This window comes from Trachymyrmex cornetzi, unplaced genomic scaffold (genome assembly GCF_001594075.2).
Source record: "Trachymyrmex cornetzi isolate Tcor2-1 unplaced genomic scaffold, Tcor1.1 scaffold503, whole genome shotgun sequence".
Classification (NCBI taxonomy): Eukaryota; Metazoa; Arthropoda; class Insecta; order Hymenoptera; family Formicidae; genus Trachymyrmex; species Trachymyrmex cornetzi.
Genome location: NW_017299811.1, coordinates 242,593 through 268,679, shown reverse-complemented (window position 1 = coordinate 268,679; position 26,087 = coordinate 242,593). Strand labels below are relative to the sequence as shown.

At 39.4% G+C, this 26,087-nt stretch overlaps 2 protein-coding genes across 2 annotated transcripts in view; one reads left to right on the top strand and one right to left on the bottom strand.

The window, feature by feature from the left end:
• Positions 1-26,087, top strand: part of sowah (ankyrin repeat domain family member sosondowah) — a 278,269-nt gene that overhangs the window by 61,031 nt on the left and 191,151 nt on the right. The gene's annotated exons all lie outside the window — the stretch shown is intronic.
• The window catches only part of LOC108765627 (homeobox protein araucan), a 44,234-nt gene continuing 41,788 nt past the window's right edge, over positions 23,642-26,087 (bottom strand). Inside the window, exon 7 of the mRNA XM_018514422.1 lies at positions 23,642-25,833. The gene's annotated coding sequence lies outside the window, so the exon portion shown is untranslated. The remainder of the gene's footprint in view (positions 25,834-26,087) is intronic.

Genomic DNA, 26,087 nt, shown 5'->3' with positions numbered 1-26,087 from the left:
GGCCGACAAATCGTAACATTACGTGCAGAAAACTACTATGCTGCCACAAATAATTATAGCGAACAGAGGAGCCGCCGAAAGGTGCAAAGTGTCATTAGGTCATTACCACATAGTGTTATGATGCGATCTCAACATTGTAGCGAACTTAAAGCGGTCATTTGCGATTATGGGTGTTCGTGTCAAACGTGCTCGAGACACGAAATCGTCAAATTTTTTTTCATCGTATGTGTCTATCGTGCCAAGTGATATATTTTTTCGTGAGAAATTAACGCGTTTCAGTATTACCACCTGCGTTCTCTGGAAATTATAGTCTTGTATATGTTTTTCTTTCGCGTCGAATTGAAAAAAAAAGGGAAAAATGCTTCGAGCAGATCGTAATACATTATACGCTCGCATTAAGATAAATCTCGTACGCGCAACTTGGCGGAACATCGCAAGTTGAGCTTAGCGCGCAACCGCGGAGCGTAAGCGTCGTAACTCAGTACTTATCTTGCTTCATACGTATAGCAAACAAGAACGAAAGGAATCGGTGGTACGGCTTGTATACGTTGACCGTGCGTTATTATACCAGAATCATTCGCGTTGGTCGCGTTCGCTATCTGCGTCCACGACGATTGCAAATCAGATATTGATCCCAACGGACTTCAGGTATACCTACCTTCCCTTCCTCCGTCTCCGCCAAAGAAGTCTCGTAGATCACCATCGGCAAGGATCACTCGGACTCTCTGTACCGCAATAATTATTCCGATGTAGATAGGCATGGTAACTCGAGCGTTAATGCTCAAGCAGCGCAACGCAAGTATTAGTGAAGTACGTCGAAACCATAGAGATAGATCGCGAGATTTGATTGGACGTTCTAATGTATGTAAAAATCTAATTATTACGTCTGGCATTACAAAGTTTTATGAATTATTATAGTTTTAATAATTTTACTAAATTATCACACACATTCACACAAATATTTAATAACTTCTTACACTAAATACAAACTACACATTCAATAATTTCAATTGATTTACGAAGAGTTGGATATTAATTATTTATGCTTGAACTGGAAACGATAAAATTAACATAAACATATTCCACTTTGACCGAATATGACCTTCGTTTTGTATTGAACATTTTTCGGTCGATTTTTATTTACCTAGTATTTATTTATATTCTAAAATTAATATAGAATAAATGAAAATAGAATTTATATTGTGTATGAATTGCAATCGCGGTAACGATAATAAACAAACAAAAAGCTCTGATTTATAGATGTTCCGCGAATTTTTCTACCACTGAGAACGGTACCCGAGAGCATTACCCGAGAAAAAGTTGAAAAACACTGGAACTGTAGACCAGCTTTTTTTTCATATGGAAATTCGACTAACTCGAGCGCCAACTCGACAACTCACCCCCGATCTACCCCGTTTGCGAATGCAACACTCCGATTTCTTCTTACCAACTGCCTTGCGCCCCGTTTCCGTGCTCGCGAGTGACGTTATGTTTCCGTCGAAGTGGAGTTTCCGGCTCGTATATCCGCGCAGCCGGCACTAGCAGCCTCGTCTCTTTTCCCTCGAGCAAAGTTCAAGCAAGTTTTGCTGCGTTACGACATATCTGAATGTACAACGTATATACATGTACGTGCTGGCTGTCTCGCTGTCGAAACGTATTGTATAGTTTGTACGAGTACTTGAAGTTTTGCAGTGATACATCTCGCGCGTTGCGTATACGCGAGATGCATCGGTAAACACGTCTCAGTATAACATTGTCAAATGAGCATCACGGTTTTCACGAATGAAACATGATTTGTGACATTTGAAAAATAATATAGGGTTGTGGAGGGGGGGGGGGAGTACTTAGGAACATGTTGTAACTTGCAACACACTAATTATATTTTTAACAATAATAAAGTTTTTAATGTTGGCAGCTCATTTATATTATTTCAGTTGGAAAGTACTATTAATTGATAAAATTGACAAGCAACCGGCTTTAAAAATCTCATTAAAAAAGTATACATGTCTTTACGTACTACAGTCTCCTCGAAATACTTTAACATTTCCAATGTGGCGGCAAACGATAATTAAAATATCCAGAACATTTGTACTGCATGTATCTCCAGATTAAATTATCGAAATGAAATTATAATTTTTGTGAATTTTGCTCCGATAAAAAACCAAGTCAATTCTGCTTTCACTCTCATTTCACTCTCATTTTACTCACCGGTAAATATTGCAACTGGGAATTAGTTCATGATGAAAAGTAGTAATGCTTTTATCTGTAGAGAAACCGTCCCAAATAATCTTGCTTATGCTGTTCAGTCGAAAATTTCAACAACGAGGGCGTCAAGGGACGTGTATTACTTATATAACTGAGTCTTCCCCTGCGACGCGTTGTCTTAATGCGTAGAGAGTGCAAAAGTTTCGCCGTAAAAGAGCGAAGAAGCCGAAGTAACGAGCTCGCAATGCTCCCCTACGCAGCTGAAACTCCGCACTCATCTTTGAATATGATCTTAATAGTGAAGCGTAATATCATAAATAAAATTCGACGTTGACATCACACTGTATAACATTTTTTATCATGTAAAGAAAATCACAATTGAGTTGGAAGTACATTTTTTGTTTTTATTGAAAATAACATCTCGAGTAATAATAATAAATAATATTTTTAATATTATTAAACGGGCACAAGAGTTCATCTGGTTGCGTAATTACTTTTAATCCAACTTTCCCATATTATCTCTTTCTTTTTTTGCGTACAAATCAGCGTTTCTTGGATGTGTTTTGAGATTGTTTCATGATAACTGCAAAAAAGAAACCGGGTTGTCCTTGGGGACTTACATAAGCCGCTGTTTCTCGTGCTCATACTTGCAGAACGTACCGCAGCCCCCCGCTATATATATTGTTGCATTCGGCATCGCGGACCGCGGGCTGCATATAAAACGCACTTTCGGAACCGACTTTAATGCGTTCGGAAGAGCGAGCAAACGGTGCGAGCGGATCGGCGGCGTGTAGTGCATCTCGCGGGCATGTTTCGGCCGGCTCTTATGAATTTATTGGGGGCCATTCATTAGACATTAGGGACAGTCCCGCGGGCGCGTAGGAGTCGGGAAAAAGGATAGTCTCCCTGCGGGACTCCGCGCGGCGGTCCTCGCTGCTATACGACGCGCGCATACGTTCGCGAGTTGGCACGCGTATCTGCATATATGACGTACATATATACATAAGTAAGTATGAGAACTCCTTGTGGCACGAAACAAAATGCCGCGATTTGGCTGGGCGCGTGGTCGGAGAGAGAGGTTATTGATACCAATAGCCCCGACGGCGCTTCTACCTGCTGCGTTTCCATCCACAGTGACAATTCGATGCACTAACGTATTACGCTAGTCTGGTAACTTTGCCTAAAAGAAGAGGAAAACGGTATATAGTATCCGTACAGGATACGTGATTTATTGCGTCGCGATTACGAACACGTTTTAATGAATTATTGCGAATCCGCTGTCAGCATATAGCACGAGAGATAGCGATAATAAGGAGATACTATGCTATTAATTCGCGAGTGCTCGAGAAACACGAGTTGCCCCCAGCTGAAATAACTCACGTGTTTATTCGTGCGCGCGATATTAATCGTTTGTTTCATAATTCATAAAAAAGGCTATCTCTCGTTTTGATCAGTGTTTCCTTAAAAATTCGTCCAATCACGATACGTCGGTATGAAACGAAAAAAAGTTGGTGCTGCATTTGCGGACAATCCACGAAGTGTTATGATTTTACTACTAAATGGGAGGGAGAGAGAGAGAGAGAGAGAGAGAGAGAGAGAGAGAGAGAGAGAGAGAGAGAGAGAACCAGGGATGTGGGTGGATAGGGAAAACGGTGGAAGGGCAAAGAGCGAGGAAGGTGGAACGGTACATTAAATTAAGTCGGCTTTACGAGGCCAGCATGGAAATGAATACGCCACGCCATACTCGCGTCGTCTTTCCCATACCTACCTCTCTGTACGCGATACCATAAAGCCCGCCGTATCACCGTAACGGCGCGCGTATGGCCACAGGACACGTACACGCGCGTTGTATCCCGCGATACGCGCGTAGATTTGGTCACGCGAATCGCACGCGCGCTGCCATTGCCGTCGCGCCGAAGTGCAATGCGGGACATTAATCTGAATTTAATGCGGAGTCATGACTTTCATGACACTTCGATCACCACGGTCAAACCCCGATGGTCGATGGTCGGCTTCGTGTCCTTTCGAGAAGGAATTATGCGCGGAATTGTGACGAGCATGGAAGAACAACAGAGCAACGACTGAAGTTTTATTGCCATTTTTAATACATCCGATAGATTGATTGTAAGAATATAAACACTGTTAAATTCATAAATTATATTCGATTTGAGTTATTTTTTAGTTAATTTCTATAGGTCATTGCTCCTACTCAGTATGTTGCTAAAATTAAAACAATGGAGATAAACAGATAAGTCAAGAAAATATTTGAAATATTAAATTCGAAGAATGACTGATTCAAATTATTTACTAAGTGCATATAATATGGACGTTGTTTACTTCGAAATTCCTACCATGATATGAACGTTGTTTACTTTAAAATTCCTATTCCTTTGCGAGAAAAACATCTCCAAAGCATATATTACCGCTATCATGTTTAATGGTATCTGATATTATGCATCTTTCATTTTTGGGGTGACATATTTAATTCCATAGCTAAAGCAAATAAACTTCCTCTAGCAACCACAGAAATAGATTGATTTACATTTTGACATACGTGGAAGTTAAAAGTAACAAAATGTTATTTAATTAAGGGATTAGATTACTATTAGTCCTTTGATACCTGAACAGTGCATATAGATTGAATATAAATTACATACAAACAGAATTATATATTAGCAAAAATTTAGAATTAGATAGAGAGTTCCAGATAACATTGAAAATATTTCTTGTACGAGCATAAACGAGAAAGATAAGAAACATCTATAGAAACATCGTAACACGCGAAAGATGCGTCTCGCTCGATGCACGCTTGCACGACTCACGTTCTAGAATCCGATTCAACCTCACCTTCATCGGAGAGCTCTACAGAATACTCTAGGTTCTAGATCATCGTCGATCTCCCGCTTCGCGTTCGTCGTCGAGTAATGAGAACAATGCAAGGCACGTGACACCGCAGCCATTCTTATTCGGACTTCTCTCTACCTTGTCCTCTCGCTCCTTCTCTCCTTCTCCCTCTCTTTTCCTCCTTCTCCTGGCAAGATAGTACAACGAAGCGCAACGAGTTATAGCGGCACGGAGCGAGGTAAATAATATATTAATATAAGATACGAGTGGCGGTGCGGTGGTTGGCAGGGCACCAGGAGGTAATGGATGCCCGGGCTCGCTGGAAGTGACGGCTCTCCGCTGGTTGCGTGGCCATTCGTGGTTAAATTCCTGGTTCTTCCGAGGAGGCCCCCCGCGGTCCTTGGGCTCCGCTGTCACCACCCCCCGCCAAGGGCCCCCCTCGAAACTACGACCGGCATGCCTACGGCACCGCGTTCCACCGCCGCGTTCTCCGCCACGTTCCATCATCGCGGGGTACCATCGGGAGGGCCCTCATCGTTTCACGAAGTCTCCCCCGTACCTTCTTTTGCCCCTTTCCCCGACGGTCTCCACTGAGCGTCTTATCTCTCTTTCATCCTCTCGTCATTGCTGATTTTTTGCACGGCACTTTTCTCAATAATCTCTTAATCCTGATGAGATGACGCGTTTACTAGCCAGTATCAGTTTCGTACCATTCTTCTCGTATGCTTATGCGTGTAATACTTTAGATTTGCGTACATTAAATATAAATATTTTTTTAATGCAAGATTAACAATGACGAGGCATTTTATTAACCAAGCCAAATCTGTTTTATTTTAGTAGCCAAATCTGAACCTACGGTGTCATATGTTTGTGAAAAATATGATCACCTTAATGTCCATCGTTAGAATGTGACGATATCGTGTAGTTATCTTTCTACCGGATGAGACACTCGCAAAGCAGCAGGTATGGTCTTTAGAGTCAAAAATAACCCACAGTACGAACCGGGATCTAGAACCGGGCGAATCTCCATCTTGGAAATAATTAGGGGGATCAAGATCGATGTCCCGGTCTCGAAAACCACTTCGATGATAGCATCAAAAACGAAGCTGAATGGAGCCCATTGATGCGTCCGTTCCGAGAGCGTCTTCTCCTCGCTATCAGGATTCACGGTCAGGTCTAAATATCTTCCTGAATGTCCGGCGGGAGAAAGTCCTCTTCTACCCCTCTTCGCTTTCCGAGAAATCGGGCGTCCTTTCCGGGACGAATTCTCGAGATAAAAAGGGTCTGAATGAATCAAGGACAGTCGTGCGCGCAACTTCTTTTCTGTCCCTTATTTTGTACGCATATCTTTTCTGTGCGTATCTATGTACATTCTGTCTCATATTTTGTGACTAGATGTCGCCAAGATGTCGTCATTTTCATACGATTAGATGCAGATGCGAAGAATGTCGCTTTTGATTTGTATATCTACGTAAAAATACGATTCCATAGCCGGAAGTTGAATCATCTTCGACGTTGTTTTTAACTCTGGTGTTTCTTTCGGACCCGACGAACGTTATCCTGGAAAGATGCTCAATTATTCAAGTCGAATAATCGAAGTTAGCACGATGAAGGGACTACGTGACACGAGAAGCGATTGGTTGTTATTCACTGTGATCTGAGTGAATCATTTTCGTAGGATTATCCTACATGGAAAAATCGGTGTGTCAGACATGGCTGCACGACAATAACAATGCCGAGAGTGTAGCGATTCGGAATACAGTTTCGAACGACAATGGTCTCCGGGTACACAAAAACGAAGTAAAAGAAAAAAATAAGCCGATGATGTACCCTTTTATACGTGACAGGACGAACAGCCACGTGCCCATTACGGACGTCGTTCAGGTCAAAACTAACGGCATAACTTTTTAAGGTCTTATATAGAATTTTTATACGAGCAAAAACTAACTTTTCTTTTTTTTTCTTTTTTCTCTTGAATTTTTATTCTATTCCATACAATGCTCTGAGATTTCTGAAATTTCAATATATTCAATAATCTCTGAAGTATCTAAAAATTTAAGTAGATACAGATATCTGAAAGTAATTTTGTTAGGCTATCAAAATAATTATTTAGGACGCTTAAACTGGTTGCTAGAATGTCAAACTTTTTTGCAGCATTGCTTGAATTCCTTATATAACTGTTTTAATGATTCAACAAAATTATTTTCAGATCTGTATCTATCTAAATTTTTGAACACTCAACAAAATCTTTTCATATAGAAATTTATCTCTAAATATCATGATTCATAACATGGATCAAAATGAATATCAAATTGATTGAGATTTAGCCACCCAGACACTATGAGACAATACATGTAGGACACATTGTCTTTTAGCGGTTTCCTGTGTGTCACGCACGAATATGTTCTTGAATATCGTATATTGAGCGATTATGTATATCGGAAAAACCCTTGACGATAGGAGTAACAGTCACATGCATGTGGACATTGTTATTCCGTCACGTGCCGAGTACAAGCAGCGTAGTTAAAGCCTAATTCATCAAGCGCTTACTTCTAAATATTACTAATGATCGCTATCGTGAATTCAAAAGAAGAAACATACATCGAGTCTCAGCTTTCTCTTGGTGTATCAATCGATTATTTTTATTTGACAAATGGAGAACTATATGACTGATGTGATTTAATTTATTTTAAATTAGATGCAGAATTAATGTTTTAGCGATATATATAAATAGCTGCCGATATATAGCTTCTATAGAAGCTCATTTAACATCGAATTAATTATTTAGGAATGTATATTCTCCCGATTAAAATTGTAATTTTTACTTGTAGAGGATTTACCACTGATAGTGCAGATAGCTAGTATCTTTTTGCCTAAGGGATTTGTAGCCGTACGTTGAAATTACGGCGATAAAGTGTCGAAGAACGTTATGTGACTGACGTATAATGCTCGTCTCGGAGCGCTATCAAGGCGTAGTTTCAGAATTTGCTCGTAAGGTATAAAAGCCACATAAACGAGGTCCTGTCCGAGGCAATAAAATCAAGTTGAATTTAATTACGTGTCCGTTATCTTTTCGAGGATCTAGTCCCTTTATCATCAGGGATACGCTGCGCATCCTCCTTCTCGGGGTCCGCCGTTAAATTACCCCAGGATTTATTAAATTTGTAACCGCGAACGCCAACGAAATAACAAAGCGATTGCAAAGGATTTGCAACGAACGTGATGAGCACAACGATAGAAAAATGATAACACTTCTATTAAAGAGTCAGGATCGCAATGTGTATTTGCCATGTTTTGGCAAATACAAATTCGTACGGAATTAATCTTGCCATAATTCGGCTCGATAAACATCTTGATTTTCAAGCTCGTCGGCATGCTATTATTGTCAACGAAGGAATCGAGAATTCGTACGACCGGATGCCACGATGCTCTTGGAGAAGTCGGATTGTGGTCGTCTATGGCCCTCGTAAAGCGCTAAATAATCATCCGGACAAAAACTGGCAATAAAATGTGTCGCCAGGTCCGGTAACGAGGCCCAAGCCTCGGACGAAACGACGGAGGCGACGGACCACCCAAAGAATCTCGAATAGCCCTCGAGGAGAGGTCACTCTTCAGCTATTCATTATGCATCTCCAATCTCCCCTCGCACCTTTGTTAATCTCGCGCTAAGCGTTAATTTAATTAAACCGTTCCATCGTCGCGGCCATGCGATTTCTTCTATTTACTGCGCCTTGCTCTTCCTGTCTACCTTTGTCCTCTGTTGTCAGGTTTCACCGTCGACAGCAGATAACTCGTGACGATAATTAATGAACGTGATGTATTCAATCTACAGTTCGCTCTCCGTCGCGAGAAGATATGCAGAATTATAGCAGCGCGAATAATATGAAATAATGACGTTATTCGTTTCCGACATCTTAACTCTCTGTCGACCAAATTGGACTAAAGGAACAGTCGATATTTTTGAATTCTAGTAGATATGAACTTAAATTTGTAAAAAATAAGTACAATACAATCCGAATTCTAGTCGGATAGTAGTTAAGGTTTTTATAAGTATGCAAGATTTTTTAATTTTTAGATTTTTATCCAAAACAATATAATTTATATATTTATAATAAAATACTATTCGCATGCAATTAGTATGCATATTTAAACGAAGTTAAAGTAAACCGACGTTTACTCTAAATTTGAGTCCTCTTCAATGCGATAAGGGACAAACTGAACTTGAAAATTTAGTTTAGTTTGTCAATAATTATCGCACTAAAGAGGATTCAAATCCAGAATTGAAATGTGGGATTAAATTTTATTTTAACTTTGTTTGGTAAGTACATCCTAGAATTGCATGTGAATCGTATTTTATTTCTTATGAATACATAATTTACACACTAAAAAAAAAAAACAATCGAAAACTCGTAAATAATTTATTTATATTGGATTGGTTTTTTTTGGAACTATAATATAAATATTTTATTTTAGTATAAAAATTTCTGTACCAGAAAATATAAAATTTTATCAACGAAGGTTTGTTGAAAGTAAATTCTTTTCGTTCTCGTATTTACTTTAGTTGACATGCTACTTTTTTTAAGCAATGATCTTTAAGAGATTAATCCGTTATTACTTTAAATGGCAAGTTTATTTGGCATGCCGTATATTTCGTAAATAGTTATCCAGTTTATCACTTACGAAAGATCTTTTGTACGAAGTGACAAGATAATGACTCTAAAATATGACTTTGATGCAATATCTATAATAATTACGAGGATTAAAGTGTAGGATTCGAGATGAGCGTACTGAGAATTTGCGACACATAAAAAATTTGCTCCTCCTAGACACTTTACCGTAATAAAAGTTCACGAAAGTGAAATGAAACGAGAAAGACAAAACATCTAGACGGATAATAAAGATCGTACTTTAGGTGAAACGATGATGGGAAACATCGCTTAACATTAATGTTTTCTTCATGTTTGTAATATTGCGTAAATGTCCATTAAGATTATTGTACACTACTAGGAGATTCTTTTTTCACTCAGCGCACGTGAAAGCGCATGGTTCGAATGCGTGACAATCGGAACAAAGTGCTTACACGACAACGTTCTTCTTCGCTCTTTGCCGAAATCGAGATCCGAAACGGCAGGATGCGTCGAGTGTCGCGATACGAGATAGAAAGCCGCAGAAATCGGTGCCGATCGTCGGCCGGTGCGTGCAGGTCTCTCGGGCACGCTGTGAGCAAACAGGGCGAAAGGTATCTCTATCAGAATGTGTTTTACATTAATACTTTAGTGTTTTAGTGGCGATTGCCGGGCCGTTAATGCCACTCCGCGTTGAGTGGTCCGGCTCCCGGCTTTACAAATTTATACACTCTCAGCGCCGAGCGTCTTCTTCCCGATATGATATCTACGTTCGAAGTCGTGCCGAGTCGTTTGACCTTATTCCTGCTACTTCGGCCGCCAGTTACCGATCGTCGTGCGACGACCTCGACGGCGCGACGGGCCTTATATTTCTCCTTATATTTCTGATCTGTCAAGTGCGACCTTTTAGCTTCCTGACGACTAACTTCGACGAAGTCATCTCGTACTTCATATACTGATTATCTGTACAAGTCATCGCTTTCTCTGATATTAAGCGCACGTCGAGACATAATTGATTGAAGGTACATATTCATTTTTAATTCATTTGTTATTATTACTTACGCTTTCCTCCTCTTGAGTAGGCGTTCTTTCGTCAAGTTTGAAAAGGATGGAGTCGAATACGATTTTAAGACACCCGTTCTGAGTGTCGATCGTCTTGATTCTTGGGGAGTTCCTTCGGGAGCTGGCGGGCCCAGTGCTTGGGCCTCAGAGCGCATTTATGGTGACCGTAAGAAACGCATCGTGTACCATCGTTGATCCAAGGAATGGTAGTGGTGACGGGGATATGGCGACGATGATGGTAGTAGTGGGTGATGGCATTGGTGGTGGTAAGTATGGTACCCCCGGAGCGGGTGTCATCATTTATCTCGCACCGGAGATCGGGCCCGCCGATACAGCGGGACGTTTTAATGGCCGAACCATGTTGGAATTAACCAAAACAAAGACGAAGCATCAATTAGGCGACTTTTTCTTCCACTTCTCCTTCGCTTCCTTTACCTTTACTCATCACTCTGTCTCTTTCTTTCTTTTTCGCTCTCCCTTTCTTCCTCCGCATCTGCTTTACTCGCTTCTCTTCGGTCATGTCGAAGAAGAGGAGCGACGGAGGTGCGTACAATGTATATGCGTGGTCCACCTATACCATCCTTGGTTAACTTCTTCTCGCACCAGCGTTGAACCCGCGCATCTCCCCTCGCAGTTTACCTCCTTTTCCTCGCGCGGCAACGAAGTCGCACACTTTAAACTTTGTACGCATCCTTTGGCGCCCAGGTAGCCGCATTGTCTCAGATAATGGCTAATAAATTGTTCGACTAAATCGCACGGCTCTCCAGACCACCGTGTCGTTGCTGCTCGCTGTTTTACGCGGTGGAATCGAGAACCGCCACTTTTGTCATATGAAGTTTCCTCCGCAAAGAAGGCACTTGCTCGCGCGCACGAACGAGAATGGTGTCACCTTTCAAATTGCCGATCGATCGGATTAACTATACCAGACATTCGCTCGCGTTCTAAGTAGGTTGTATACGTGACGTTTAAAAAGACTTAAACGAGGACAAAATATGTCTGTTTCACAAATATACGTTATTTAGATGACAAGTATTCAATCTTCTTAACTTGAACATAAAATACGTACTTTCAAATACATACTTTTTAAAAAATTAAAGCGTAAAAGATAAATTATTGTTTACAAAAGAAAGAAATACTGTTAAAGAAAAAAAATAAAAGCACTGAAATAATTTTGAATGTATATATTAGAAATATGCGGAACAGTATTTTATTTCACACGGTTAAAATAACCATAATAAAATAACTAGAAAACTTCTAGGAAATGTCATCATTTAATAGAAAACTTATGTGCCTTTATGAAGAATAAAGGTAACATAACGAGATACAAACTGACGAAGAATAATCTTTGTCCTTGCCTGTTGCACAATAGTTAACGGTAATTTTTTTTGTGCCTCTCTTACATTTTTACCTGCCTTAACCATTCTTTGAAATTTTTTAGGAAAACCAAAGTGCGAAATAATGATTTAGGTAACAGTCTTCCAGACATCTCTATAAACCAATCTTCAAACAGACAAATAAGATAGATGTTTTTCTTAGCGAAAATCACCAAGAATATATTGTATGTCGTTTCAATAACTTTTTATTTTCTGCCCTATTGTATCCTGTTGCGCCATAATAAGCATTAAGGAAGGTTTGTTCAATGGTAAAAAGAGAAAACAAAGACATCACACAATGCTAAATAGATTTGTATTTGTTACGAAACTCTTGTCTCGTTATTTCTTACGTGAAACTCGTAATTTACAAACATTATTAAGCGTTTTACATTAATTAATAAAGATGAAAATTCCGCAGTGTATTTCTACACGCATCTTCGTGGATTTAACGCAAATTCACTTTTGCGGTGCTATTATATTTGATTTGATGGCGAGATAGGCGGCCGTGGGATGTCGAAACAGAAGTCAGCACCCGACGATACCAGGCGAGGAGTCATTTAGTACGAGACGAGCGATGATGGATAGTTAAAATCGACCCCGTCTGTCCATGCCCCGGAATCGCTGGCGTATGGGAGACGGGGAGGAAAGGGGGAGGTTTAACCATGCCGTCGCTGCTTCGATATAAACGAGAGGCTGATCGCACAGGTGACGCCGCCGGAGCGGCGATCTCCTCCACTAATCACCATCGGTTTTAGATTATTCTAAAATAATGACGGCTTTCTAACAGCGGCGGATGGCTAGCGAACGGATGAATCGAGCAGCTAACGTGACGACGGTGATAAATTGTATGCCACGTATCGTAGCCAGTGCCTAGTGACGTAACGCATCTCGCAGCAGCATCGCATCGCCGGATGCAACGACAGAGACAAAAGGAGGGTCTCCAGGTGTCGCGACGACATCCTTGGAACGTCTTGCGGCCACCGCGATGCGTCCTCGAAATATTTCGGATGACTGCCGCCCGTTCTCTATCTTCCATTCGAGGCGATATCGCGAGATTAATCTTGTGACTCTTTCGAAAACACCTCTCTCAGTATTTACGATTTACAGAAAGACGTATCTTATCGATTAACGAATGGAATTAAATATGCATCTATTGTTAATTACAAACCTCCAAAAATAAGGTCTGTTTTTTGTGATTGAATACACTTTCGCCACTTTTGGAACTTAAAGTGAGATAGATATATATATGATATTTGGCGAAAGCGAAAAAGAGAGTTCTAGTGCAGTCTAATACAGGAATAAAAACTAAACCCATAGTCTAATTATAAGTTAAATGCATAATTTTACGTTCGCATGCTTGCGTTTGAAAAAAAATTTTTTCCGATCTCCTTAAGGAGTTGTATCCCACCGCCAGGTGTGACTGCGAAATCTCCGGAAATGTCATAGATGCTTGGCAGTCAATCTTTTTCTTTTTACCTACTGGTTTCACACATTCTTAGGACTGTCTACGCCGCTTCGGAGTTTTTAAGAATGCACGGTCTCACAGAAGTCGCCACAGAAGCAGAGTATTTATGCGTGGTCCTCCCTCGTTACACTATCCAGATCGCATAGTTTCTTCTTTGGAAGAGCCGCGCTTCTTCCTTTGGACCCGCGTAGCAGCAGCATCAATGGAAAGGAGCGTGAATGAACGATGCTGGTAGCATCTCAACGCGTACGCCTAACCGAACCGGGAATACCACTCTCACGGTGCCGTCGAATCGTAAAAATTCAGAAAAGAATTAGAGACGTGAAAAACATTCGTGAAAAATATTTTTACGATATTCTTTATATAGGAACAAAAGAGGAACACATGTAATCTCAAGTGGGGAAAATCTTGAAAAAAATTTCTTTAGATAATAAAAAGCTTTTCGAATCTTTATGGTGTCGTTAGTTAAAAACTTTTTATTGCTCCGCAATATTGTTGAATTTATCGACGTTTTTCGGAGCAGCTTATCGAAGCAACGTCGGATAATTGCTTCGTTAAGCTGTGACATTAACGAGTGTCGACATTCGTCGTTAAGGACGATGGACATGTCACATAATTTCAGTTAACGAGGAGTCGTCGAAAAAACGAGAATGGAATATAAAAAAAAAGAGGACCCTTACGCTCGCGCGCGCGTAACAATCCATAATTATCTCGATCCGTGATTGAAAAAAATCTCAATAGAAAAAAATAATCTTTTATTTTACCTAGTGCCAGGATTTCATTTTCAGGATAAATGCCTTTACAGATCGCAGATGATTGGCCGTGGCGACTGAGGCTTGTGCCAGTATCCCTATCCTTCCACTATCCGTGGCTCGTTCACTGAGAGAAATGTTTGATATCTGTAACTACAATTACATACTACTATAATTATAATTATTACTGCTATATTATTAGTAATAATAACCATACAAATAGCAACAAATTAATAGTTAGCGTCCTAATGCATTCCAAAATGATTGAAATTATCATAAAAATAATTCTAATGGTTATAATTTTATAGTCAATAATAAATGATTTATTAAGACTGTAATGTGAATACACAAGAAGTAAGAATATTATTAAAGCTTATAACGATCGAAACTGGATCTTTAATGGTTTAAATAATTCAATGTGAATTATATGTATATATACTACAATATATATGTACATGCATTTATACCATTTTATAATCATTTGGATCATTTTTTATTATTTACACCATTTTTATGATTATAGTTATTTTAGGTTACCAACCATATTCATTTGTTGTTAAAACTGTACATATGATTATTATTATTAATATTGTAGCAGTAATAATCATAATTATAGTAATATGTAAATACAGTTACAGATACCAAACATTTTTCTCTCACAATCAGTGTTGACCTCAAATCATCGAAGTTTCAAGAGGCGGCGTGAAAGAGGGTGCGAGAGAGACGGCACAAACATGTCGTATGTCTCAAGAACTCACGAGGGTTGCTTTTCAGCTCGGCGAATGCGATAAGATAGGGTCCGCGGGAACAAGGAATATCCGGTGCCTACTTTGGGGCCGCATCTGACAGTTTTGTACCTACTCGTATGGCAACAGATACTTTACGAAACAGAGACAGAGAAAAAGAGAGAGAGGGTGGGGGGGAGGGAGAGAAGGTCAAATTCCTAGAGTTCAGGGTGGTCTCACATAAACTGAACGGAATCGACTACAAGCAGTCGTAACTCATCGTATCTCGTTTGCGGAAGCTCGATGATACTTGACAATGTTCGACCCTTTTATCAAAAGTCACAAAACCACAGATAAAACAAGCGTAAATGATGAAAGTTTATGGTCGCTAATGAAGTTTACATTCTCTTTAAGAACACGCTCTGTTTTATTTACTCATGTTTACGTTGGTATTAACGGTAAGCTTTTTCGATTAATCGATTCTGTCAAATTAAAATATTTGCAGTTTATCGGGAATTAGCAAAGTTTAAACAACATGATAAACATCATTAAAATTGCGATCGATTAACAATGTTGACTCGTTATATAGAGTTCGAAGAACGTAATTGGACTTATTCGAACTTTTATAAAAGTGACATTGATTGGCTGCTGGAAGAAGTAAATTCGAAATGGAATTAAATAGTCGATATATTGGAGATGCATTCAATTTGCAGGAAGAAATGACATCAATTTATTTGCAATTTCTATTTCTGTTGAAATTCCATTACGTGCATTACGATAATTTCCCGATGATTTCCTGTCAGCTTTCACTGTATTTACACGCTTTGTTGCTTATTGCTTCCATGAAATATATAACTTCCGTGTAATACTTATATTCTTGAAATTAAAAAGAAATTTAAACCTTCTGTTAGCTTTTCGAGTTTTGTCGTATCATAATATATTGAAAACGTTTAAATATTGTTATCTTTGACATTGTCACCTCGTTGTTACGACTGCTTCTACATTCGTTGAATGAGTTTTATGTAACTGCACGTTCTTCTTTAGTATACCAAATTTTATCTAAGAGTGCACAATTCAATATATGAATATATTCTATATCCGTTGAGAGCACAGAGAGCTTCGGCTTAAACATTATCGTTTATGCCTCGGTAGCCAAATGATATATGAATATCCAGATATTCGGGCTGTAACAAGGTGAGCATTGTCTCTGGTAAAAGTAATCACCGTCGTTGAAGGCAAAATGACTTCGCAGATGGCACAAGTGCCGAGTCGCGTCAGGTCTCGGGCATAACTTTTCGACGAGTCGTCGGGAGATTGCTCGTGTAATTTAATTTAAGTTACGAGTGCCGATAGCGCCGGAGCCACAAATCAATTAGAGCGCCCCGTTCTTTCGGGGTGATAGTGATAGCGGCGGTGCAGAGCGCGCTGTAAACATCTTTAGTGCCAGATAAGTACGCGAGCGCGTTCCGGGACATTGGTGGCCGCAGCCGTTCATGGCCTTCCTCTTTCTCTCCTTATCGGTCCACTATTTTGTACTCTCGATTATTTCGCTCATTGGGTTATTACTTTTGACCGACGACGTCGGTAATTGACTCGATTGCGGTTCGATCGAGGTGACACAAGCCAGTCACTATGTAATGTCATGGGATACGAATATCAAATTCTGTACATGTATAATTTAATCATTGTGTAATTAATCACGATAATAATAAGTGTATTGGTATGTGATTTCATCAATATGCTCAAGCTGTCATTTCGTATATTAATTTTGCGCGATTTAATAAATTCCAATACTGAAAAATTTTTTCACGGTTCAATTATTTTAATAATTGAAATGTAAAAAAATGTCGGAAAAAAATAAAATGTAAAAATATTTCGGGAAAAAAGAAAGAGACGGAATATCAAATATCGAACTTCAAATTAAATTCTCAAAAATAGAGAGTAAGGATTTACGCAATATTTACTTTCTCTTTCTTTGTCGGAGAAACTGTGACGACAAATAGATTTGTTTTCCTTTCGAACTTGTTTAAGATGTATTGAGCAACTTTGTTGCGTTGTAATTAAGTCAGTAAAAGAAACATCCGTGCCGTCCTCGAAACATTAAGAGCTACACGATCGTTGCTTCCCGTTGTGCGAGCATTGGCGACAGTGTCACAGCGGAGGTACGGCACCTAAAGGGAATTCGACATTCCAGCGCAGCTGGAAGCTTACGCTCATCTCGTACTTGCTCGCGTATCCGCAGGTAGCTTCATCGCTCCTCTTCTCCCGTGAGAGCAGAAGAACGCCTAGACAATGGCGCACGGTCACGTCGATTCTCGTTTTCCTCAACGATCCCATCCGGCTCCACCCTGATGGACATTTTCGCTGAGAGTTCGCGTCCAACCGGTTTCAACGCGCAGCAGTTTGTCATTAACTCCGCGTTTAGCCACAGACTTCTTCGTGGTTTTGCGGCGAGCTGGCGGCAACAACCGGAAGCTATCATAATTACGCTAATGCAGCAAGTTAAGGTTACATGGATGCAGCCTGTGTGTTTGTACTTAATTCGTCGATACTATCTTTCGCAGGAACTCTATGTTTATGATCTACATGAGGCTATTAAAATAGAGTAAGATTCTCGTGTCAAAGATTGTGCATGAAGATATAAAACAAGTATACATATATCACTTAAATATAATACAGATATTAACTATAATTATGAATGAGAAATTATTAGACAACACATTAGATGTAAATTATTGATGAATCAGAAAGAATTATATCTACGTTTTCTATTTGTCCTTAAAATTTTTTTTAATTCACGTGATTTATTGCCTGGAATAAAACAATTTATAATATCGAACCTGTTAGGCACATAAATAAATTTAAGGTAAATAAATATTATCGATAAACTGCTGTTTTCACATCTCGTTATATATCATAGGCAACGACGCGGTTTTGAATACGGCGATATCCGCTCCGAAGAAGGTGAGGTCGTATTGTGGCCAGTCCAACCGAGAGGTCCCCACGTTCCGATGAAATAGTGTTCGTAATCCAGCGTAAGTTAGCGCGGTCCCCACGTTCCGATGCCCCACGGTGAGGAAGACGAGGCCCAACGTGGTGTCCGTGAATGCCCCCGCGAATGCGTGTACTCGTGAAAGGCCCATTCGTAAGTGTGCCTTACGACACTTGCGAACTATGCCGTCTTCGGTGTTACAAATCGAATGTCCTACGATATATAAGAAAAATAATAAGAGTGGAAGTAATGATACGATTATTGAAAAGAGAAAGGTGTTAAATACAGAACAGGTGGTTGTCGTATGGTAAATATATCCTTCTTCGCTGAAATAATTAATTTTTTAACTAGAAAATATTTTCATTTATGAAATTGATTTAAAAAATACCCTCTAAATCTGAATCAGTGGATAATTTACTGACGTGGCATATTTGGCACTGAATTATCAGCATATCATATTAGCACATTTGGCACTGGATAATCAGTGAAATTCGACTATAAAGAAAAAGAAGTTTAAGCTATATAATTAAAATACCGATATTTGCACGTTCTAGCAGAATCTAGCACATTGTAATTTCTGTCTTACAATACTATATACGTTGAATGCGCTACACTTATACACTGAAGCAAGGTTCGTTATAGGTTAGGGATACCACATTTCATTAATTAATTAACAGTGACATATTTGATTATCCACTGATTCAGATTTAGAGAGTATATTTTTAACTAAATACAGAGATTTGAAAATAATTTTGTTTGGATTATGAAAATAATAACGTAGGCTTAAGTACTGGTTGCTTGAAAATTAAAACTTTTTGCAGCACTGTCCCCTCAACACTTAAGCGTTCTATATAATTATTTTATTAATGATTCAACAAAACAATTATCAGATCTGTATCTAGCAAACTTTTAAATAACAACAAAGCAGTTTTTTCAATATATAATTATGTTTTTTAATTTGCTGCGACTGATATTGGAAAATAATGGTAATACGTTGCACGGCGTTGAAGCATACGCTCTCATGGCCGTTAAGAGAATCGGGGATATTAAACGATCTTGTGGAGCAGCGTTAAGAGAGGGACGAGCTCGGTTCGTAAGAGGCCATTCGTAAAAACGCGTACGCGCGCATTTGGAACGAAGGTGTCCCGTAGAGGCCCCTATCTCTTCCCGAGGGAGGAGGCATACGTGGGGCACCGCGGACGATGCATCACCGTTGCACCCCACGCGGCGCATCCCGGTATATTAGTCACCGGAGAATGCGCACCAACCGCCGTGGCCAAATTGAGTCTTTGCTATAAAGTAAGCCGTAAAAAGGGTGGCGGTCATGGGGAAACGTTCGCTCGTGCGCGGGAAGCAGAGAAGAGAGCATGAGAAGAATCGTGAGGGGACTACAAAGGGAAAAGGGGGAGGTGGCAGAGAGCGCGAGGACATTCAAATTTATGGTAATGCTCGACCACTCGGCGCGGGGTTATCGATCTCGTCTCTCTCGCTTGTTACCGCCGTTATTAATATCACTCCTGTTATTGTTATTTTCGTACACAGTCGTAGGAGTTGCGAATCGCGATCGAGCGAGATTTCGCAAAGACCGACGTTCACAAGGGAGCGGGACGGAAGGGAGTTCATGAATATTAATTCACGAGAGTATTCGCGTAGCGCTACAATCATTAATCTATCAGCAAAGTATTCTCGGCGGGTGATTATACAAATTATATGTGTCACGATCCGTACTTATGGGTGGCATTTATTTGAGACACGTGTACCGCGACGACGAAAACAAGTTGCGATACAATTATATATGTGCACGCTGGGGAGATTTATAGTCACCGGTGGTGCGACGTCCGAATTATCGTTGAATGATACATCCTCTCAAAATATTTGTATCGATATACATATATATACTGTGTTACGTGGTACCGTTCCAGATCGAAGTGATTCGAACGGATTAACGCGGAAGATTTGTTCGCAAAGATCCGCTGCGTTAAATGTATACGTACATAACTGGCCGCGAGATCTCATATTTCTTGTCAAATGATATAGGACGGTTGTTGTATGGCCGATTCATGTAAACTTTACTTGCTTGCATCTGCCTGGCCGCAGCGCGGCGTGGCGATACGACTTCAAGTGGAATACCCTGATGGTACTCGTGCGAGAGAGGAAAGCGATAGAAAGAAGAGGAGGAAGGGACGAGAAGAAGTGATGGAGAGGCAAAAAGAGAGAAAGAGACTGAAAGCGAATAAAAAAGTCACGACACGTTATGACTTTATAGCGTTATATCCTGCTGCGGAATTGCAGGTCCTAATCCTTTGTCTTAGCTGACTGCTGCGGCCGCCTGCGAGTTTTTGTTGCCCAATTTATGGTTGTTAGGATTTTAACATACGGCAATATAGTCACGCGCGTCGGCTGAGGTGCGATCGGTGTGTTGTACCACGTGATCCACGAAAGATGGCACGCAACGCGATGAATAATAGCCCGGCGTGATTATCTATGCACGGAAATTAACTTGCCATAATTACTCTAGCAACGATTTTATAATTTCTTGATTATATAATTTCTTTTCTTCGCTCAAATACTTTCTAATTATGATTAAAGAACTTCGGCATCCATTTCTCTAAATATGTTTAACGCTACATGGAGAAAAATAATTTAGAGATGGATACCTTCCAAGACTAGTAAAAATATTCTGGCTATTTTTACCGAATTTGTGATAAATTTTATTTGCCTAAAAGTAAAAAATACCGGAGATTTAAGATAAAAAGTACATTATGATTATAGTACATCATTTCAAGTGACTATTATCTTATAGAAAGATAAATTATACTTTCAATAAAGTAAATTATACTTACAGTAAAGTAAATTGTATTATATTATTTTCAAGATCGACTAGCACAAACAACTATGCAGTAAAGTAAATTTTGTCAATGCTAAAGAAAAAATTGTTGTTAATAAGGTAAGAATGATTATCATACGACAATCTCATTTACCGGAAATGTAAAGAAAATTTTACATAAGTAGGCACATATTCCTATATGAATATTGATAATTCCATAAAGTTTACTAGAATTCTAGTGGTATTTACTGTACATTTTTCTCCGTGTACATTGAAAAAAATATATTAAATTTTAATAAATTATTTGTTTAAATAATACTAAATTTTTATTAAATATAAAGATATATTTATTTAAATAATATAAAACCATTAATTTAATTTAATTATCATTTCTTTTTATTGAGTAAATATTTATTTACTGTAAGTAAATGTTTAGTTGGCACTATTCAAATAAATATTTATTAAAATTTAAAATTTTATTCTCACAGTAGAAATACTGAGTAGTCACCGTTATAATTTTTAGTTAATATTATATTTTTCGTAAAAGATAGGATTCTGAAATTCTTTGATTTTTCAATAACTGTTAATATCTTTGTTCTACCAAAATATTTAGTTTTTCATCAATTAATTTTTATAGTAATATATTTGCTTAATCCTTCTACTCAATAAGAAACGTTGATTCTTTTAGTATTAAATACTTTTTACACTCGTAACCATATATAGAAGGGAAATGAAATCGCCTCACACTGCTGGAAATTTACTTCGCTCTCGTTGTTCGAGTTTTAATTTTCGATGGTCGTGCGTGCCGCGAGTGCGTGTTTGTTGCCAACAGACCGGAAGGACGCGGGTCAGGTGAGCGTCAATCCCCCTTGGCGAGCCGTCAGGGTGGTCGTTCGAAAGTTCAAAGATTCTCATTAATAGCAGGTTTTTATTAATAGCAGAAAGTTCCGAACGATTCTTATTTCAGATTGGCATTTCTGGATTTAATGTTAATCAATAATCGGAACCAGTGCAGCTATGTATCCGCAATACGGCGGATTCGTCACTAAATATTCGCCGAGCAATGAAGATGTTTCCCAATGAGGTGTACCTATATCGCAACTTATTCCAATATTTATCATCCACGCCGTATCTCCAAAACTTTAACTAGCTGCAAACTCGTGTTCGCAAACTACCGAATAGAGTTTATTTTCTCCGCTTTCTCGGAGGAGAAGGATGGCGCGCAATTCTATTGTCCTTCTCACGTTCCTTCTTTCTCTCTCTTTCTCTCCCTCTCTCCGCGCAAGCCATGTATTTTCATTGAAACTCCACCCACCGCGAAAGTACCATTGTTCGAATATTCAAAACGGAGACGTCCATTGTGGTACGTTAGAATGGGCACAATGTGGTTCCTGTGTTGCGGTGCGCGCGTGCTGCGACTTACAACTCGTCCGTGACTTTTTTAAAATCTGCAGAAAATAAAGTGGGTGGGGATTCGCAAACAGGTGTGCGTATGATCTTCGATACGATTTGGCCATGGCGGCGATAATATCGATCGTCGTAACGATCATATTTATTGATCTGCAGAATCTTGAATGAGGACGATTATCGAGCCAAGGATAATGAAACTTGGGATTTTTTTTAACGACAATGAACGTGCTACGACGTTAAAGTGGTCTTTTATTCATAAATCTTCGTCGCCGTTGCAAATAACGCCGATACCGGAGGAAAGTAACGCTGAATAATGTTTCATAATGCGGTATTGAGGTAGACGGAGAAAGAAAATATGAAGCGTGCATGTACAACGTAATATAGTCTTCCTTTTAATATAATGAATTCATAATAATAGAGTAGACAATAATATTAATAATAAAATAATAATAGTAATAATATGTTAATGTTAATAATAATAATAATTCATAATAGCAATAATACATATGTATGTATAGGCATATATATTATTGCTTTTATTATTATTATTATAAACATCGACATATTATTGTTACGACTATTATTTTATTATATAATATGAATATGAATTCATAATGATAGAGTCGACAATAATATTAAAATAATAATAATGTGTCGATGTTAATAATAATAGCGATGATAGCAATAATATATATATATACATGTATGTATACATACATATGTATATATATATTTTTTCTGTTTATATTCACATTCAGAACTATATACAATTTAATTATTTTACAGTCGAATCCGTACGAACAAGCGAATAAAACCTAATAGTCATAGCATATATCTGTATTATTACGTGTACTATTCACAACAAATAGATTCTCTCACGAAGGTGCGACAATGTACACAAAACGTGCGTTATATTTATATATTTATATAATTTTTTTATTTACCTCTCTCTCTAGCCTTCGTCCGCAAAGCGGTACACTCTATCCATGTTTTCCTTTTCCTCTCTCTCTCTTTCTTCTCTCTCTCTCTATCTCTCTATACTTTTCTGATTATTTACAAAAAAAGTTACCATATCTATATAATTATACTATGATATACGTGTCAACGAATGCACGAGCACCGACCGTCTTCGTCAGAGTATACCGATACCGCGAACGCCTTATATTATCGTTTTCCCTCCTTTTCCTTCCCCCCGTTGAACTCTCCCGTTATCACAGATATAAATAAATGTATTCTTTACAAAACAATGTACAAGTTCCATTCAACGCTTCCTCTCAACCGCCGACGATGATTCGCGCGCGCGCTCCCGTTTTACATTTACGCCAAAGTACAAAATAATAGTCGACTCTTCTCCGTTTTTCTTTTTTTTTCTTCAAAACACGACCTGACAATCTTTCGCAGTTTGCGCAAGATACTAGTGTCGTGCGTCCCTCGGTTGTTATGACCAACGTGATCAGCTTTACGAAAAGAGGAACGATCCGCGCAATATACATATAATATAAAAAAATATCAACAATTTTTTGTTTCGAGCACCGTGCACGCCGCATTTCCGCTTTTTTTTTATGGCAACACATTCGCGATGTCTTCCTCGTATTTCTTGCGTAAGAATTGTGAGTAAAGCCATAATATTCTCTTCTTTAAGAATATAATGCTGATCAACAGTGACTATACCTACCAACAAACTTAAAATTGTCTATAAAAGAAATGAATAATTGCAAGAAATTTAACAAAATACAGCATTAGGCAACAATCGAATGCAACACGTACTATAGGAAAAATGGTACTACATATACGAATTTGTGTCTCCGATGTCCTGGTTTGACCTGAGATGCGCGAGTGCACGGTTGTCGCGCGAAAAGGGACGAATTTGATCCTTAACGATGTATTATTCAATTTCTCACCGTATCTCCTTTCATCGCTGTTAGTCTTATTGTTAGGCGCGTAAGCATTGCGCCAACTCTACCCATATATATTTATTTATACTTATAATATAGCGATGTATACTCTGCAGCGAGGATCTCTCTTTTTCTCTGTAAAATCCTTAAGACGCGTCACCCCGATAAAATTTCGTGATGTAGTAGGTACAGCCTTAAGATCTACGGCCTAGAGTTACTTGCGTGTCACCGTGTGTATGTGTAATGCGTAGGTGTACTATTTACCATTCCATCTCTATATGCGGGTATTCGGGTATACGTTAATATTTCATTCGGATAATTAAAGGAGTTAGTGGTAAGTTTAACGATAGTAGCTTTGTAATGCGCTACGCGATCTGTTCTTTCCCCTATTTTCATCTTAAACCTACAACAGGTAGATCGAGTGGTTTCCCTTTACGTTCTTTTTCTCTTTTTTTCTCTATATTTGTGCTGCGCGCGACTTGGTCGAAGTATATTCGCTCGAGCGCTCTGAAACTCTCTTTTTCTCTCTCTTGAGCCGAATTAAACGACTGATTTCGAGTGACGACCCGTTACTTCGTAACGAAGAATTAGTGCTATCTTGCACGTTGCCCGTATATAATTCGCGATTAGTATCTTTGCGATCTCGGAAGGAGCGTATCGTTCATCCGCCAATTTGCAAGATATCTAGAAACGATTCGCCCTTCCATCGGAGGTATTGTATATGTATACACGTACGCGATCTTTGATGCGAAATCAATACGGATTCTCGAAGTGATCGGCATCTGCGTTTCCTTTATTTACAAAATCAATTCTTCACCACGCAGTGCTATTCCGGAAATCTCGCGACGTCGCTGAACGATCGGTAATGAAACATTGACTAAACGGAAAAGAAGGACTCACGATTACATGTGTGGGGTGCGTGTGTGAGTGTACGTGTGAGGACGATGTACACCGGTGGTACATCCGAACATCGAAGACGATCGCGGAAAGTTCGTGTTCGGCCACTCGACCTGGGTAACTTGAAAATCTTCTCACTCCTTCTCAATCGAGTTTGCTTCAGCAACGGGGTGACGCAACACGCGCTGCCCCGTGCCCCGTAAACCCATCTTCTTGCCGTCAGCCAGCGGTCGATGGTACCGATCGAAAATATGGCGGCTCGCAGCTCTTGCTTGCAGCATGCTGAGGAGAGTGCGTCGGACATAAATCCTGCGCGCTCGGCCCCCATACTTTCTTCTTACCCGGCCCCCGGTGTCGCTTCGCCGTACGTAGCCGTGCGTAAGCAGGCACTTTGACGTAATTCTCCTAATTCCTAAATCTCCTCTAAGCCGCCTCTTCTCTCGCGTACTCCCGCTTCGCACAGTCGCTCTTCTACCCTCTCATACGTCTTTTCCAAGTCGCGCCTTCCAAGAGGTCGGGGAACGATTTATGTATCTCGAAGAGTCGACCACCTTCCTCTCTCTTCCCTTCCTTCCTTCCTTCCTTCCTGCTTGCCCGACTGCCTCTACCCGCTTCTTACTCTTCGCACTTCTTTCTCCCTCCACCTCTGACGTGAAGTCGAGATAACGCTAATAAATCCCGAAACCACTCAGGAGCGCGTATTTACAGTCCGGCCGCAAGACTTCCTCACAGAACCTCTCCCTCAATGGCGCCACTTTATTCTGCAACAGAAAAATCAAAATGGTCTTAGATCGACGTCGCTGTGTTTTTTCTTTTCTTCTCTGCATAGAAGAAAAAAGGATTATTGGCTGCGTTCAGCAGGAAAAACGGTGTTACTATTATTGTAAGATTCTTTAATATGATTGGTCTTACCCTTAATTCTTCATTAAATCTAAATATATAATGCCCATTTCCACTTTAATTTCAGCCCAATTTATTGTTCACTTTTTTCTAATTATAAAAATTAGAGAAAGAT